This window comes from Pinus tabuliformis, chromosome 6 (genome assembly GCF_031772625.1).
Source record: "Pinus tabuliformis cultivar Carrire ecotype Pingquan chromosome 6, CPIR1, whole genome shotgun sequence".
Lineage (NCBI taxonomy): Eukaryota > Viridiplantae > Streptophyta > Pinopsida > Pinales > Pinaceae > Pinus > Pinus tabuliformis.
This window is the reverse complement of record NC_142292.1, coordinates 1,368,491,198-1,368,509,332: the sequence shown is the minus strand read 5'-3', so window position 1 is coordinate 1,368,509,332 and position 18,135 is coordinate 1,368,491,198.

The window sequence follows — 18,135 nt, the reverse complement described above, 5'->3', positions numbered from 1 at the left end:
ATATAAACTCCATTTATGGTGCATAATACCCCTTTGGAAATATATCAATGAGAAGAACAATTTCAATCAAGGATTGAGAAGGTTATGGTAGCCCCTATTAGGGTCCTATAAATATAGTGATCAAGGTATGATTATCCAGCTATTTATCCTCAGGGATGTTGTAACTTATTTTTTACTTTTAGTTGTTTTTATCCTTCTAAAAAGAAAAAAATAGAAAAAGGAGAGAAAAGAAAAAGAAAAATAGAAAAAGAAAAGAATAGAAGAGCAAAAAGAAAAATAGAAAAATTATGAAAATGGAAAAATAAAGAAAAATAGAGGAAAAATAAAAAGGGAATAAAAGAAAATATGTGAAAAATGAATAAAAATAAAAATCCCCAAAGGGCGCGCTAGTTAAAATGCCACCTTAAGTTTTTTATTATGGTAAATTTTGATTAGTTAGCAAAATATTTTGATTAAAGTTGGAAATAAACAATGATGTGATGTATTGTTGCCTTTCAATAAAGTTCTTGTGTGTTGAATGGCCGAGATCATCCTCGCCAGGATCAACGGCGGAGGACGATGTGGAAACTGCTGAAAATCATGTGGCGGTTCCACGATGACTACGGGGCCCTCCCCTCCTTTACCACTTACCGTTTTCCCCTCCGCACCCGCTCCTGCCTTCTCCCGCTTCATTCAGGGCACGCGACCCATCATCCACGTCACATTACTATTAATTATTGAATCTTCCCACCAACAGTCATCAAATGATCAAACTGTCCAAATCCTTACCCCCGGCTAAAAAGCTGAAGTACATTAAATTGTTCAAAGAATTCATCGATGTTTTCACCTGTAGTTATGAGGGCCTAAAATCCTATGACACCAGTATCATACAACACAAAATTCCCTTGAAAGAAGATCATAAACCCTTTAAACAAAAATTAAGGAGGATTAATCCAATGCTTATGCCTTTGGTTGGAAAAGAGGTAAAAAGAATGTATCATGCAAAAATCATAGTACCTTTGAGATATTCCAAATGGGTGTCCAATTTGGTTCCCACTCAAAAAAAGACTAGTGAAATCAGGCTTTGCATTGATTTTAGGAATTTAAATAAAGCCTCTCTAAAAGACAATTACCCTCTACCGAAGATGGACCAAATCCTACAGAAGGTGGTTGGATCCAGCAGGATTTCCTTGTTGGACGACTTTTCGGGTTATAACCAGGTCTTAGTACACCCAGACGCTCAAGAGAAAACAACATTTACTACACCTTGGGGCATTTTCATGTATGTGAAAATGCCTTTTGGTCTAATGAATGATGGAGCAACTTTTCAGAGAGCCATGGATTTTACTTTTGCTGATGAAATCATTCATTTCATAGTTATATATCTGGATAACATCACTATTTTTTCAAAAGTAGATGAGGAACACTCAAATCACTTGAGTAGAGTTTTTGAAAAGTGTCAGAAATTTGGCATTTCTCTCAACCCCAAAAAAACATTATTTGGTTTGCAAGAAGGAAAACTGTTGGGACACATAATTTCGAAAGAAGGAATCAAGATAGATCCCAGTAGAATCGAAGCTATACTCAAAATTAATCCCCCTAGGAATATAAAGGAAGTTCAATATTTTATTGGACAGATAAATTTTCTAAGGAGATTCATTATGAATTTAGCTGAGATTTTAAAGAACATAACCAATATGCTAAAGAAAGATACTGAGGTGAAATGGAACATGGAAGCTAGACAATCATTTAACAGTGTAAAGTCGGCTTTAACTCAGGTACCTGTGTTAATTAGTCCAGATTTTGCTAAATATTTCCTAATTTTTTCATTTGCTTCAGAGCACACCATTGCTACAGTCCTCCTACAAAAGAACAATGAGGGCCACGAACATCCTATTGCTTTTTTCAGCAAATCTTTAAGAGATACAACATTGAAATATGACATTATGGAAAAGTAAGCTTTTTCCCTAGTAAAGGCCATAAAATATTTTAGAGTGTATATTCTTCATTCACACATCATTGCTTTTGTTCCAAGTGCAGTAGTTAAAGATATACTGACTCAGAATGATCCAGATGGGAAAAGGGGTAAGTGGATTTTTGTTATATTAGAATATGATATTGAAATTCGACCCACTAAACTCATCAAAGGTCAAGGGTTAGCAAAATTAATGGCAGAATCTAACTTACATGCTTTAAATATAAAATTTCTAGCAATATTTAATGAACTAGATGAGTTGGGGACTCCATAGGTAGTAGAAGCTTTTGCTACCTCTCCCTGGTATGCAGACATTATTTATGTTCTTCATAATTTACAAGCTCCTCCTAGTTTAACTAAAACAAAGACTAGAATTATCAAACTTAAAGATGTTAAGTTTTGTATTTTGAATGAAAATTTGTATTGGAAAGATGTTGGTGGTGTTTTAATAAACTATTTTTTGAAAAATGAAGCAGATAAAGTCATGCAAGAGTTCCATGAAGGAGACTGTGGTGGACACCTGTATTGGAAGACTACTGCAAATAAGATTCTGAGGGCAAGTTTTTACTAGCCCACCTTATTCTCTGATATCCAAAAGAAAGTTACTTCATGCCACAAATGCCAAATATTTGAAGGTAAAAAGAAAATTTTTCCTTTACTCTTAAGACCTATATCTGTTGAAACTCCTTTCCAACAATGGGGCCTTCACTTTATAGGAGAAATCCACCCTACCTCATTTTCCCAACACAAGTGGATTCTGACAACCACTGCTAACTTTACAAAATGGATAGAAGTCGTCCCTACCAGAGAAGCTTCTGATGTAGTCATCATAAAATTCCTAGAGAACAATATCCTTGCTAGATTTGGTTTCCCTAGGAAAATTATTACTGACAATGCTGCAACTTTTAGGTCAAAAAAGATGGTATATTTTTGCAACAAATATCAGATAACATTGGGACATTCTACAGCCTATTACCCTCAGGGAAATGGACTAGCAGAATATTCCAATAAAAGCTTAGTTAACATTATTAAAAAGTTGTTGCAGGACAACAAAAAAGCATGGCACAACAAGCTGGTTAATGCATTATGGGCAGGCATGCTTACTACCAAAAAGTCAATAGGCATGTCTCCATATAAGCTAGTTTATGGGATAGATGTTGTTTTTCCAACTTCATTGGGAATACCTATTTTAAATATGATGCAAGAATTGGATGTCGAACCAAAAGATTTGCAAAGGAGAATAAACCAGACAATCCATTTGCAGCAGACAAGAGAAGCAGTTCATAACAGAACTCAGTTGATCCAAGATAGAATCAAGAAAACATTTGACTGAAGGACAAAAGATGATGACTTTCATATCGACCATCATGTTCTGAAATGGGATTCCAGAAGGTAAGAAAAAAGAAAGCATGGTAAGTTTGACAACTTGTGGATGGGACCTTACATTATTGATTCTTACCAAGGTAACAATGCCTTTTTTCTAAAGAACACAGATGGAACAGAAATACCTGGAGGACCTATCAATGGAAGGATGCTCAAGCATTATGTTTTTCAAGAATAAAAAAGTGTTTTTATCACACCCATTGTAGATACTATTTACTTTTGTATTGTCATGAGTGGGTAGCTTATGTCTGAAAGTTGAATCCTGTGGAGAAGGCCCTAAGCTTTGAGGCATTTTGCCACCATAACTACAGAAAACAAAAAAAATCATATGCATCCAATACTGAAGATAAGGATTCAAGGCTACTAGTCTACGGTGTTCTTGACACTTCACCAGGAAGTGTCATCTCCAGCTGGAGCCACTGTTAGGGTCCTATAATTTATAGGATCAATTGATCATTGAATAATTGCTTTCAGTATTTTGGATTCTGAATAATATAGCTTTCTGCAAATGATTTCCAAAAAAGATAGAAAAAATGAAAGAAAAAATGAAAAGAGGGTATAAATACAAAAATAGAATAAAATGGAAAAAGAGAAGAAGTGATAAATGAACCCCACAAAAATGAATAAATATGAAAGTGATGCTAGACCAATTGCCACTACTAGCCTTCTGTCTTTGTAAAGAATAAATTCATGAAATTGTGTGCATCTTGCTTAAAATGCCACAATCCCTTTCTGCTTGAAACATACAGTTTAATCATGTTCAAGTTGATTTAAATTTATGTTAATTAGGTGAGAGTGAATAACTTAGCCAAACAATTTAACCTTGGCTAAGATCAGATAGGTAGAAAAGGAGAATAAAGTTAATCCAACTGTATAATTTGGATTATTGTAGTTGAGTAGGTTAGTTTGGTGTTTGAAATAAATATTTTTAAATCTCTTTAGAATGAAAAATTTGACAAGGTTTGCACGTTTAAATGCACCCTAATTTGCTTTAGAATAGTATTAGGATATGAAAATAAAGGTTTTTGATGTAATAAGTCTGAGGTGATTCGTTATCTAAAGTTTGGACCTTGGGTTATAATTCATGTGCCAGAAACATATTGTGGGACCAGCCCGTGTTAAACCCCGCCTTTTTCACGACCTCGTGATCACCCATTGCATTGATCTGACGACCCACAATAGATTTTGGACTCCCCCGAAGTGATAACGTTTAACGACAGGGGGGGTCCGAAAATCGATTTACCGCCCCCTTACATGTTAGCGTCATGGGATTTCAGACCCCCCCCTCCATTTACCGGATACCGCCTGCCTCCCCCTCTGAAAGCAGTATTTCCATCCCACATTAATCCACCTTCCTGCCATGTGTCGCCTCCACATCCCGTTGCAGCTCCCATTCCCATCACACCACCTGTCCCTACTCCCGTCACTCCCGCCAATGGTCCCACACCACTCGCCCACCAATCCTCAACTGCCACGTCCGAGACCATTGCACCCACCATAAATTTTCTTTCCGTTCGCTCGATCCAATTACAGGAATTAATTCCAAATCAAGACCGTTAAGCCAACGGTTAAGCCAACGGTCCAGACCAGACAATCCTTGGAAACAAATATATAAAGAAGACTAAGTTGATATCTCACGACACAAAAACTTCATAGAAAAGAAGAAAACTGGAAACCCATAATAACAAGGCTGCAATTTTTCTTATAAAAATATCTCCCACTACAACGAGTTCATAACAGAAATTTAATGGCACTGCCCTGCAATAATAAATTGAAACGTATGTGGTAAAAACGACACGGTCTCTAGTCACTTCAATATCTATCTCAGCGAGATCAGTGGCCTGAACCTCATAGCGAAAACCATCAAGTTCCCTTTTCAGTCTGTCCTTAGTTGTAGCATAAAGCATCTTTGCTCTGATTTTGGATACATCTGGACACCTGAAAATGCATGGATTCCATCACTCATACATAAAGACAATATTTTAAATAGATAAGAGTTGACAAACAAAAAAAAGAAATGGGGACCTCCTGCATGAAGCTCAAATCACTTAACCACTTGAGCTAGCTCACCAAAACTGTACTTGCAGAGTGATAGTTCTACGTAATACAGAATCAAATCTACATCATAAAAATTATGAAAGGCAAACCAAACTGCAAAAGGCCTGAGACCCAGTACTCTGAAAACCAACCACTCTGAAAACCAACCAGATCGATACAACCTGAGACCAAGTACTCTGAATACCAACCAGATCGATACAACCTTTTGTATGAGCTGGATATCCATGTATAAGCAATGAAACAATAAAGCAAGAAAGTCAGACAAGGCTGCAATTTTTCTTATAAAAATATCTCCCACTGCAACGAGTTCGTAACAGAAATTTAATGGCACTGCCCTGCAATAATAAATTGAAAGGTATGTGGAAAAAACGACACGGTCTCTAATCACTTCAATATCTATCTCAGCGGGATCAGTGGCCTGAACGTCATAGTGAAAACCATCAAGTTCCCTTTTCAGTCTGTCCTTAGTTGTAGCATAAAGCATCTTTTCTCTGATTTTGGATACATCTGGACACCTGAAAATGCATGGATTCCATCACTCATACATAAAGACAATATTTTAAATAGATAAGAGTTGATAAACAAAAAAAAGGAAATGGGGACCTCCTGCATGAAGCTCAAATAACTTAACCACTTGAGCTAGCTCACTAGGCTGGAGATTTTTTATAGTCAATATAAGACCATTAAAATTGACTTGATACATATAACGATCATGTTTCAAAAAGAAATAGATGGACCTACACATAAGCAGAGAAGCAAACGGTTCCGGCTCCTCCAGTGGTAACCAAAAGGAAAACTTTACAAATGGGTGAAATTCATTGCCACCTGTAGCATGTAGTATAAAGGAGGACAATTGAACTTCTGCCCGGTTGTCGGAGGATTCAGAAGCTTCAGAAAAGGCCTGTAGCCTAATGGCATGTAGCAATCTAGCATTGCAGAGTGTTTGAATTAGATAACAGCCCAAAACCAAAGATATCATCCACAAATGAGATGCAATTAAGGGATCACAGCTTCTATCAGACATGATGTTATGAAAATTCAATGTCGATACAAACTGGACCAATAGACAGATTTTTTTTATCATTGACATAAGACAATTTGAATTAACATGATCCATAGAAAGATCATTAAGTTTTAAAAAACTTAGATGACCTTACACTTATGCAGAGCAACAAAGGTTCCTTCTCCTCTAGTAGTTATCAAAAAGGAAAAATTTACAGATGGCTAAAATTTCTTAATGCCTTTATCCTTTTGTAGAGAGGAGGACAATGAACTTGTGCCTATTCAATGTAGGTTTCGATAAAAGGCCTGTATCAATCCAGCATTGCAGTGTTTGAATGAGATAATACTCCATAATCAAAGAGAAGATCCACAAGGAGAGGTGGTTAAGGCATCATGGCTTCAACTAGACACAATGTTGTGAAAAGTCAAAGACGATAATGGACCCATAGACTGAGATTTTTTTTATAGTTGACATAAGACAATTTGAATTAATATTATCCATAGAAAGATCATTAATTTTCAGAAAGGGTTCACATAAGCAGATAACCGAAAGTTCCTTCTCTTCCAGTGGCTACCAAGAAGGAAAACTATAGAGAAGTCTGGAATTTCTTACCAAATGCACCCTTTTGTAGAAGAGGGAACATATGCAATTGTGCATGTTTGATGGAGGCTTCAAAAAAGGCCTATATTAATCTAGTATTGCAGAGAGTTTGAATAAGATAACAGTCCATAACCACAGAGAAGATAGGTGGTTAAGGCATCATAGCTTCAATCAGACACAACAGAGATTTCCTTCATTAAGAGAAATTAATTATTGTGGAAAAAAATCCCTTACAAACAACCGAGAACATAGGAAGTTAAGGCATCATGGCTTCAATCGGACACAACAGAGATCCCCTTCATCAAGGGTAATTATTATTATTGTATAAAAAATCCCATACAGACAATACTGGTAATGCCTAATAAACCACATTTGTCTAGCAATTGTTATGCATATGGGTTTATTCACAACACACCCCCAACATAGATAGAGTGATTATTAATATAAAAAGAAACCTGATCAATTTGTAAAACCTTGCATAGATAACAATCACAAGCTAGAGAAGGGGCACAAGACATGACAACTATACAACCAATAATGTTAGTATACTATTACTACTAGAGTGAGGGGAGGATGCTATCAAATCAACCTAGTATCTTGCATCCCAAAACCAGCTTTCAGATTCATAAAGCATGAAATAGGCTAAAGGGATCAGAACATTAACCTGTTGGCTGAGGGTTTTGTTTATATCTCTTTGTGATAATGGAACTGGTTGCATTGTCTAACCTATCCAATGAAATTTGTAATTGCACCAGACCAGACAATCCTTGGAAACAAATATATAAAGAAGACTAAGTTGATATCTCATGACACAAAAACTTCATAGAAAAGAAGAAAACTGGAAACCCATAATAATAAGGCTGCAATTTTTCTTATAAAAATATCTCCCACTGCAACGAGTTCATAACAGAAATTTAATGGCACTTCCCTGCAATAATAAATTGAAAGGTATGTGGTAAAAACGACATGATCTCTAGTCACTTCAATATCTATCTCAGCGGGATCAGTGGCCTGAACCTCATAGTGAAAACCATCAAGTTCCCTTTTCAGTCTGTCCTTAGTTGTAGCATAAAGCATCTTTGCTCTGATTTTGGATACATCTGGACACCTCAAAATGCATGGATTCCATCACTCATACATAAAGACAATATTTTAAATAGATAAGAGTTGACAAACAAAAAAAAGAAATGGGGACCTCCTGCATGAAGCTCAAATCACTTAACCACTTGAGCTAGCTCACTGAAACTGTACTTGCAGAGTGATAGTTCTACGTAATACAGAATCAAAGTTCTACATCATAAAAATTATGAAAGGCAAACCAAACTGCAAAAGGCCTGAGACCCAGTACTCTGAAAACCAACCAGATCGATACAACCTGAGACCAAGTACTCTGAATACCAACCAGATCGATACAACCTTTTGTATGAGCTGAATATCCATGTATAAGCAATGAAACAATAAAGGAAGAACCGTCAGACAAGGCTGCAATTTTTCTTATAAAAATATCTCCCACTGCAACGAGTTCATAACAGAAATTTAATGGCACTGCCCTGCAATAATAAAGTGAAAGATATGTGGCAAAAACGACACGGTCTCTAATCACTTCAATATCTATCTCAGCGGGATCAGTGGCCTGAACGTCATAGTGAAAACCATCAAGTTCCCTTTTCAGTCTGTCCTTAGTTGTAGCATAAAGCATCTTTGCTCTGATTTTGGATACATCTGGACACCTGAAAATGCATGGATTCCATCACTCATACATAAAGACAATATTTTAAATAGATAAGAGTTGATAAACAAAAAAAAGGAAATGGGGACCTCCTGCATGAAGCTCAAATCACTTAACCACTTGAGCTAGCTCACTAGGCTGGAGATTTTTTATAGTCAATATAAGACAATTAAAATTGACTTGATACATATAACGATCATGTTTCAAAAAGAAATAGATGGACCTACACGTAAGCAGAGAAGCAAACGGTTCCGGCTCCTCCAGTGGTAACCAAAAGGAAAACTTTACAAATGGGTGAAATTCATTGCCACCTATAGCATGTAGTATAAAGGAGGACAAATGAACTTCTGCCCGGTTGTTGGAGGATTCAGAAGCTTCAGAAAAGACCTGTAGCTTAATGGCATGTAGTAATCTAGCATTGCAGAGTGTTTGAATTAGATAACAGCCCAAAACCAAAGATATCATCCACAAATGAGATGCAATTAAGGGATCACGACTTCTATCAGACATGATGTTATGAAAATTCAATGTCGATACAAACTGGACCAATAGACATATTTTTTTTATCGTTGACATAAGACAATTTGAATTAACATGATCCATAGAAAGATCATTAAGTTTTAAAAAACTTAGATGACCTTACACTTATGCAGAGCAGCAAAGGTTCCTTCTCCTCTAGTAGTTATCAAAAAGGAAAAATTTACAGATGGCTAAAATTTCTTAACGCCTTTATCCTTTTGTAGAGAGGAGGACAATGAACTTGTGCCTGTTCAATGTAGGTTTCGATAAAAGGCCTGTATCAATCCAGCATTGCAGTGTTTGAATGAGATAAGACTCCATAATCAAAGAGAAGATCCACAAGGAGAGGTGGTTAAGGCATCATGGCTTCAACTAGACACAATTTTGTGAAAAGTCAAAGACGATAATGGACCCATAGACTGAGATTTTTTTTTATAATTGACATAAGAAAATTTGAATTAATATGATCCATAGAAAGATCATTAATTTTTAGAAAGGGTTCACATAAGCAGATAACCAAAAGTTCCTTCTCTTCCAGTGGCTACCAAGAAGGAAAACTATGGAGAAGTCTGAAATTTCTTACCAAATGCACCCTTTGTAGAAGAGGGAACATATGCAATTGTGCATGTTTGATGGAGGCTTCAAAAAAGGCCTGTATTAATCTAGTATTTCGGAGAGTTTGAATAAGATAACAGTCCATAACCACAGAGAAGATAGGTGGTTAAGGCATCATAGCTTCAATCAGACACAACAGAGATTTCCTTCATTAAGAGAAATTAATTATTGTGGAACAAAATCCCTTACAGACAACCGAGAACATAGGAAGTTAAGGCATCATGGCTTCAATCAGACACAACAGAGATCCCCTTCATCAAGGTTAATTATTATTATTGTATAAAAAATCCCATACAGACAATAATGGTAATGCCTAATAAACCACCTTTGTCTAGCAATTGTTATGCATATGGGTTTATTCACAACACACACCCAACATAGATAGAGTGATTATTAATGTAAAAAGAAACCTGATCAGTTTGTAAAACCTTGCATAGATAACAATCACAAGCTAGAGAAGGGGCACAAGGCATGACAACTATACAGCCAATAATGTTAGTATACTATTACTACTAGAGTGAGGGGAGGATGCTATCAAATCAACCCAGTGTCTTGCATCCCAAAACCAGCTTTCATATTCATAAAGCATGAAATAGGCTAAAGGGATCGGAACATTAACCTGTTGGCTGAGGGTTTTGTTTATATCTCTCTGTGATAATGGAACTGGTTGCATTGTCTAACCTATCCAATGAAATTTGTAACTGCACCAGACCGGACAATCCTTGGAAACAAATATATAAAGAAGACTAAGCTGATATCTCACGACACAAAAACTTCATAGAAAAGAAGAAAACTGGAAACCCATAATAACAAGAGCCCCCGGGATGACTGGGACGTGAACACACCAACGATTCAAATACATTAGCTTAATTTTTCAGCTTGATCAGAGTTCGTTAGTGTGTAAAATTCTTAAAAATGGAACTTAAATAGGAATCGGCCTAAACTGGGTATGGGCTTGATGAATTGTGGGAGAATTGAAATGGGAAGGTGGATGAAATTCATTACCATGTAATGAAGAAGATCTTGCTTTTCTGACAGTTCTCGTAGGTGACAAAATCAAAGTCATAGACAACGTACTGGCAATCGTTCTCGGGGAGGGCAGTCGTAACTCTCGGCAGGTCCTCCGGTCTTTTCAACGACCACTTGTTTAGATTTCTCGTCGATTTTGAACACTAGGTAGCGATGGATCTTCGTCCTCTTCAGCTCCAGGAAAGCGTGCTTGCAGTCATCTGCAACGCCCATTCCAGAAGAAGCGCTCGACTGGATGGATGAATGCCATTCAATGCCCCCACAAAATTCAACTCAACCGATTAATTGATTGAATATTTTTTTTTTTTATCAGTTTCCACTAAAAGAAAAGAAAATCAAAGAAGTTAGTTATTGTTTACCATTGGGTCACACTGTGCTTTCCATTCCACATTAGTACTCTGTTCTAGATGCTACTGCAAACAAGACAGAAAAGAAACAAGAATCCTAATTCCAATAGCCCGCCATTAACTATCAAGAAAAAGCTACGAACCCTTAAGTGGGCTTCAGATCGTCAAACATGGACGCCCATGACCAAATCCCGCCACTATTAACAGGCGAAACTCGATCATTATTCTGAGGAGTATAGCCGCGAAAATCCTCTGGCTCGGCTTTCAATCTCAAGGGACTTTTCTTCTTCTTGGCATCCCCGCGCCCAAAAACCACCGCCTCCCCATTCTTGAGAGCCAGAGTAGGCGGTAACCCGCCCAAGCGCCTACAGCTGCGATTTCCTCTGCAAAATACCTTCGAAGCTGAGACATACAGAGTCGGCTCCGAAGGCGGTGGCGGGCGGAGAAAACCGTGAACAAATCTCCGAACACGGCGCTTCGTTTTCTTTAAAGAAGACACAAGCCTCTGGACATACGGAGTCGATTTCCCCGCTCGCAATTGGTTGCGATTCTAATCCCCATGCTCTGCAAGAATTCATAGTTGAAAGATGCAATATCCTTCGTTTCCAGCTCGTTTTGGGCAAACAAGAGGCCATACTCGTAGACCAGACAAGGTTCCAGGTCCGATTCCGAGAGCCAGCCGAACCAGGGGAAATGACTCTTATCGCTCAAAACAAAGAAGCAGATGTGGTGGAAGAAAGCAGGATGTTCTCCGAAATTGCTGAGAATAAACAGAAATTGCACGACACATATGAACAATTTCCCGCTGAATGTGGATGGCAGGTGTCAACGTTAGAAACAAAAAGACGAAGAAAGTCTCACTCAAAAGAAGGCTTATCGGCCTAAAAATAACAACCTACAACTACATACAGTAAAGATTCTATTAAGTAAATTTACATATTAAATTTCATATTTAAATTTTTAAATTTTTTAAAAAACATATTAAGTATTTGTAATATGTGTATTTTCAAATTTCTCCTATATTAGATTTTATAGAAACGAAATTTTCCCGGAATCCAATTGGAATTTGGTAGCTATGGTATAGAGCAGTGTGAAACCCATGTAACCAATTGATTAGTTATACCAAGTATAAAGTAAAAAAAAAAAAATGATTGTTATGGATGAAACATATTAACTTGGTATAAAGTAGTGTATAATAAATGTAACCCATTGATTAGTTATACCTCATCTGTGTGTTTCATTTGGAATCTGTTCTATTAGATAGACGTATAAGAAGTAGAAGACGATTTCATTATTAACATAAGGATTGAATATGGAAATGCAATTAATACTAATACACAATTATGTACATTCACTACGGCAATTGATGAGCTTGAAACTCCAATAGTAAAGTCAATTATAGAGTATTGTGACAACCAAAGTGTGATGTAAATAGCTAATAACCCTAACTACTGATGCTCATAGAGAGATAATTCATATAGAACTTCAGTCACATCATTATTTGAGAGATGACATAAAAGTCATTTCTCTTGTTTATTTATGGAATATTTTGTTTTGAAATTTGATGAATATTTCAAAATCTTCCACCATGACCCTCCGTGCCTCCCTCCCACCGTCGTCATGGGTAATCACATCCTACTTAACGCCATAGGGCCTTGAAGGATTTGCAGTCATTTGTTAATGAAAATCACAACTTTGCGGTTCTGATCAACAACATCTGGCGAAGCTTCATACCTTTTCATGAAATGCATGCAATGCCCCATCTTGGCATACTCCACCACCTCTATATCCTGCCCGCCTGCCTCCATTGCCCGGCAATACTCCACCGCTGCGTCGTAGTACATGTCGAGTTTCGTCATTATTACTAAAGCCAGTGGTAGAATTAACTGGTTAACGTTGGGGATCCATGGATTGAAGATATAATGCTGGCGGTAGTTCATGTATTAATAATATATTAATACATAATGTGGACAATGTCATTGTAATCATTATACATGTAATCATTATACATATTAATATATTAATACATGATGTGGACAATGTCAATGTAATCATTATACATGTAATATTGTTATTAATAATACATCATGTGGACATTTCCTTTAAAAGATTGATCACCACCCATAGTGTCAATGTATTTTCCTTGTAAGATACAAGTTATTTATGGGAAATTAATTAGTAATTAATGAAAGTAAATACATTCCCTAAAACCAGGTATTTGGATGTACTCTTGGTGTTATAGTGGAAGCTACGAGGATTGATCCTTGGTCTCCCATAGATTAGGACTGGCACTTACCGATTCACCATGTGGTTAAAAAAAAAAAAAGTAATTGTTCACACTGCACAATGTCAATGTAATCATTATACATATTAATAATATATTAATACATAATGTGGACAATGTCATTGTAATCATTATACATGTAATATTGTTATTAATAATACATCATGTGGACATTTCCTTTAAAAGATTGATCACCACCCATAGTGTCAATGTTTTTTTTGTAAGATACAAGTTATTTATGGGAAATTAATTAGTAATTAATGAAAGGAAATATATTCCCTAATATGTGATTTAGGTATTTATCTTTTTTATTACATTAATATTAATATAAATGTATGTTATTTTTGTTAAAAGTTTTTTTTTGCTTAAGCAAGAGACAGTCCTTCTATTGACTTAAAAAAGAAAATAAATTACATAGGTTACAGTAAGTGCTCAAAAGCGCAAACCCCCACAAGGAAGAGGGAGAAATAAGCAATGTGCCCTAAAACCAAATAGTCCATAAATAAAACGCGCGGAGCAGTGGCCCGCGAAAACCCCCTAAACTACTTAACCAATTAAGGCCGTCGATCTTCCCCTTCTAATTCGACGGCTGGTATACATGTCGCATAGCTTAGTAGCAAGATGTATACCGCACAATGAGGGCGGTATTCCATCCTCGGTCCCCACCACTGAAAGGCATCGCTAGCTTTTCCTTAAAACCAACAATGGGTTTGAGGGCGCCCGATAAAGGTGGTAAACCGTTATTCATTTTGACCTTTTGGTCCCACAAACTTGCATGACCATCTGTGGCCGTTGATCTTCCCCCTCTTGATCCTACGACCCCAAGCAATATCGCACATCTCATATGCATGAGGAATACGACACGATGAGGGCGGTATACATTCTTCTTCCCTGGCCACGCATTGATTGCTGAGTGGCATTGCATGCAATCCGTGAAAATTGTTTCCTAGTCAAAGGGCGCCCGATGCAGGTGGTAAATCCCGGGCATTTTATGACTCTGTTCGCTACTCTCCTGGTCCCCAAAGTGCTGCCCGAGGAAGCCATGCCCTGAAGGGTCACCTTTTGTCGATCTTCACGGTAGCCTATTTTTTGGGAGCTTTTCCTTTTGCGCAGAGAGCTTCTGGCCCTATGACTTCCTTCATCTAGACTCCCAATAACACCTAGGCTAATGTAGATTGAGCTGAAATCCTAAGCAATCCTAAAGTGCTCCTCCACTGAGAATCTATCTAAAGTGAACTTATTCCTCATTTGCATAAAGTGAAATGGTGTCTCTCGATCTGTTCTGATAGTGTTGTCTGTCTATGAGTGCCCGAGATGAGCATTCATATCTCACTCTGTCATTTGTTACCCCCTCCCACCACCAGCACCTCTCAGTAAGCTTGCTTCGAACCCCTTCATTGGCTAGCCAATCCGCTACTTTATTGGCTTCCCTGTGAACATGCACAAACCTAAGAGTTTTCAGAATTCTTAGGTGTGATTGAATACTTTGGTAGACTTGCAAAAGCCACCAGTGACCTGATATTTTCTTTGGAGCTGCTCCAACACTAATCCGTTTGACCAAATTAATTACTAATTCTGAGTCAGCCTCAATCATGACATTATGAATGTTGTGCTTGAATAATATTTCCAAGAAAAGCTCCATCGCCATGAGCTCAGCCATATTGTTGGTTGTCGTCCCTAGATAACTGTTGAAAATGACCTGTATGTTTCCCTCCTCATCTCTCAGGACCCCTCCATAGCCTGCTTCTCTAGGATTTCAGAAGGGGGTTGTCAGAGAGACTTTCCTTCTGAGGTATTCCTATTGATCTACAGAGGACACTGAGGGGGATGAACCTGAAGCTCCAATTTTTCCAAGATTTTGGCCTCTCTATGTCCTATGGGTTTTCCTGAAGAAACACCCCCCAGGATGTGAACAGTCTCCTTGAGTTGCTTAAGGATTAGCTTAAGGATGATGCTCACCAGGCTCATCCTATCTTTGAAAATCCTGTTATTGCGCTCCTTATAAACATTCCAAATTACAAACCCTCGGGTCAACATCCAAGCAAAGTTTATTGTCTCATTATCCGAGAAAATTTTCCGCCAGTTCTTCAGTGTAGCAATGATGTCATTTACTTGTCTATCTGTCTGCTCGAAGACATCTCCAACCTAGTTCCAAAGTTTTGTAGTGAATGAGCATCTATTTAGGAGATGATTAGTGGTTTCTTCCTGTTGACCACACAGATGACATCTTGAGGGGCCAACAAAGCCTCTTTTCCTTAGGTTGTCCCATGTCAGAATCTTGCCCTGTTGCACCAGCCACTTGAACAGTTTGACTTTCATCCAATGAGGATTATCCCATAGTTCTTTCCATGTCTTATCAGTGTTTGGAAAGTTGAGCCCTGTGTCTATTCTTTTGGCTTCCTTAAGGGTGAAGAGACCTGCCTTATTCTTTCCCCATCTTAATTGATCATCTAAGGTTGAGGTTAAGATTTGTCTCTTTTCCAAAAGATCGTTAAGGGCTATAGCTTGAGTCTTCATCATGCCCATTTCACTGTAATCTGGAAGTTTCCATATTCGCCATTTCCGGTTGTTACTTGATTGATCCCAATAATCACTTACCCTTCTTAATCCTTTGGTGATGGTATCTGTGTGAATGGTTGCTAATTCTTCACTACAGAGATTATCCTCCTGCTGCCAATTATCCTCCCAGAACCAGGCCAGATTTCCATTTCTAATCTCCCAGAAACTATGTTTTTGGACTAGGGCCTTGTTCTCCCATGCTCTATTCCAAATTGGTGAACCCTTTACTTGTCCTTTCATTCTTATGAGGATCTTCTCCTGCCAATCGCTTGCTTACTTTTTCTTCCATAGTTTAGCCCAGGGGGCTTGTATTTCCTTTAGCCATCTCCACCAGACTTTGGCTCCTAGAACTCTATTAAGAATTCCTGGGTCATGAAGCCCTAAGCCTCCATGGGATTTTGGTTTGCAAACCCTATCCCATGCCACTAGGGCCCATTTCTTCTTTTCTTCACCTTTCCCCCAGAGGAAATCTCTCTGAGTGTTTCTTATTTTAGTAATTACTCCAGTTGGTGTCGAAATAGCTAATAGCATATAGATAGGGATGGTTTGGAGGATAGACTTAGTTAGAATTAGCCTGCCTGCTAGAATTAGGGCTCGAGTTGTCCATTTTCTAATCTTATGTTTTAGCTTATTTAGAACAAGCTCCCAAATTTCCTTTTGTCACGGTTTGGCAGTGAAGGGAACTCCCAGGTATTTCGAGGGCAATGACTCTCTTTGAAAGCCTAAAATTTTGGAAAGATTTCTTTGAATCAAAATCAGGGTTGAAAAAGAAAATATTTGATTTAGTAAGACTTACCTCTATGCCCGCTGCCATGGCAAACTCACTCAGAATCTTCTTAAATGCTCTGGCTTCCTTGATTTTGGGTGTGTCTTGAAGCAAAGTATCATCCACAAATTGTTGATGTGTTACCGAGTCCCCACCTTGAGTGAGTCGCAGACCCTTAATTTCCTTCTTCCTCCTTAGCAGCTCTGATTGCTCTCCCTAACTCTTCCATCATTAGAATGAAAAGGAAAGGAGAAAGAGGATCACCTTGTCTGAGACCTCTAGCAGGCTTGAAGGTTTTGGAGGGAGAGCCATTGAGAAGCATTGAACAGCTGGCAGTGGTAACTAGTGCCATGACCCACTTAATCCAATTGTAATCAAAGCCATATGCTTTGAGAACTGCTCTTTATACATGACCAGCTAAGTTTATCATAGGCCTTTGCTATGTCCAGCTGAATTATCATCCCTACCTGTTTATTAGTGTTAAGTCAATGAACCACTTCATGAGCTTGAATTATGTTGCTAAGAATTTGTCTTCCTTCCACATAGCCTGTTTGCTCCTCTAACGCAAGGGAAGGGAGGAGTGGTTTGAGAAGGTTTTCAATTACTTTGGATATTATTTTGTACACCACATTGCATAGTGCTATAGGTGTAAATCTGTTTGCAGAGGTGGCCTTTTCCTATTTGGGGATTAAGGCTATAAAAGATTCATTGAGAGCCTTCAAGACTGTTTTAAATATTCGAGACTCTTCGACTACCTCCAGAATATCCTGTTTTACTATCCTCCAACATGTTTTGAAAAAGTCCACATTGAAGCCATCGAGGCCTGGTGCTTTCCCATTGTGCATCTCTTTGATAACTTCCTCAATCTCTTCCTCTGTGACTGGTCTGTTGAGATTGTGATTGTCTTCTCTGGATACCAATTTAGGAATGTACTGAGTGAACCTTTTCGTAGACTGATGTCTATCCACCGTGGTTTCCTCAGCAATTCTCTTAAAATGTTGTACTAGGACCTCTTCCATCTCTTCATGAGTGTTTCTTTCTATTCCATGTTGATATATAAGTTTCACAGTCATGTTATTGTTTCTATGAGCTATGGTGGATCTGTGAAAGAATTTGGTGTTTCTCTCCCCTTCCTTAATCCATTGTACTCTGGATTTTTGTCTCAATATTTCCTACTGTTAACATCTGTTTTCCCATTCATGTTGAAGTGACTCTGCCATCTCTCTCCTTTCATTTGTATAGCCTTCTGTGATAATAATTTGGTTTAATTCCTTCAGTTTTTTTTCCAC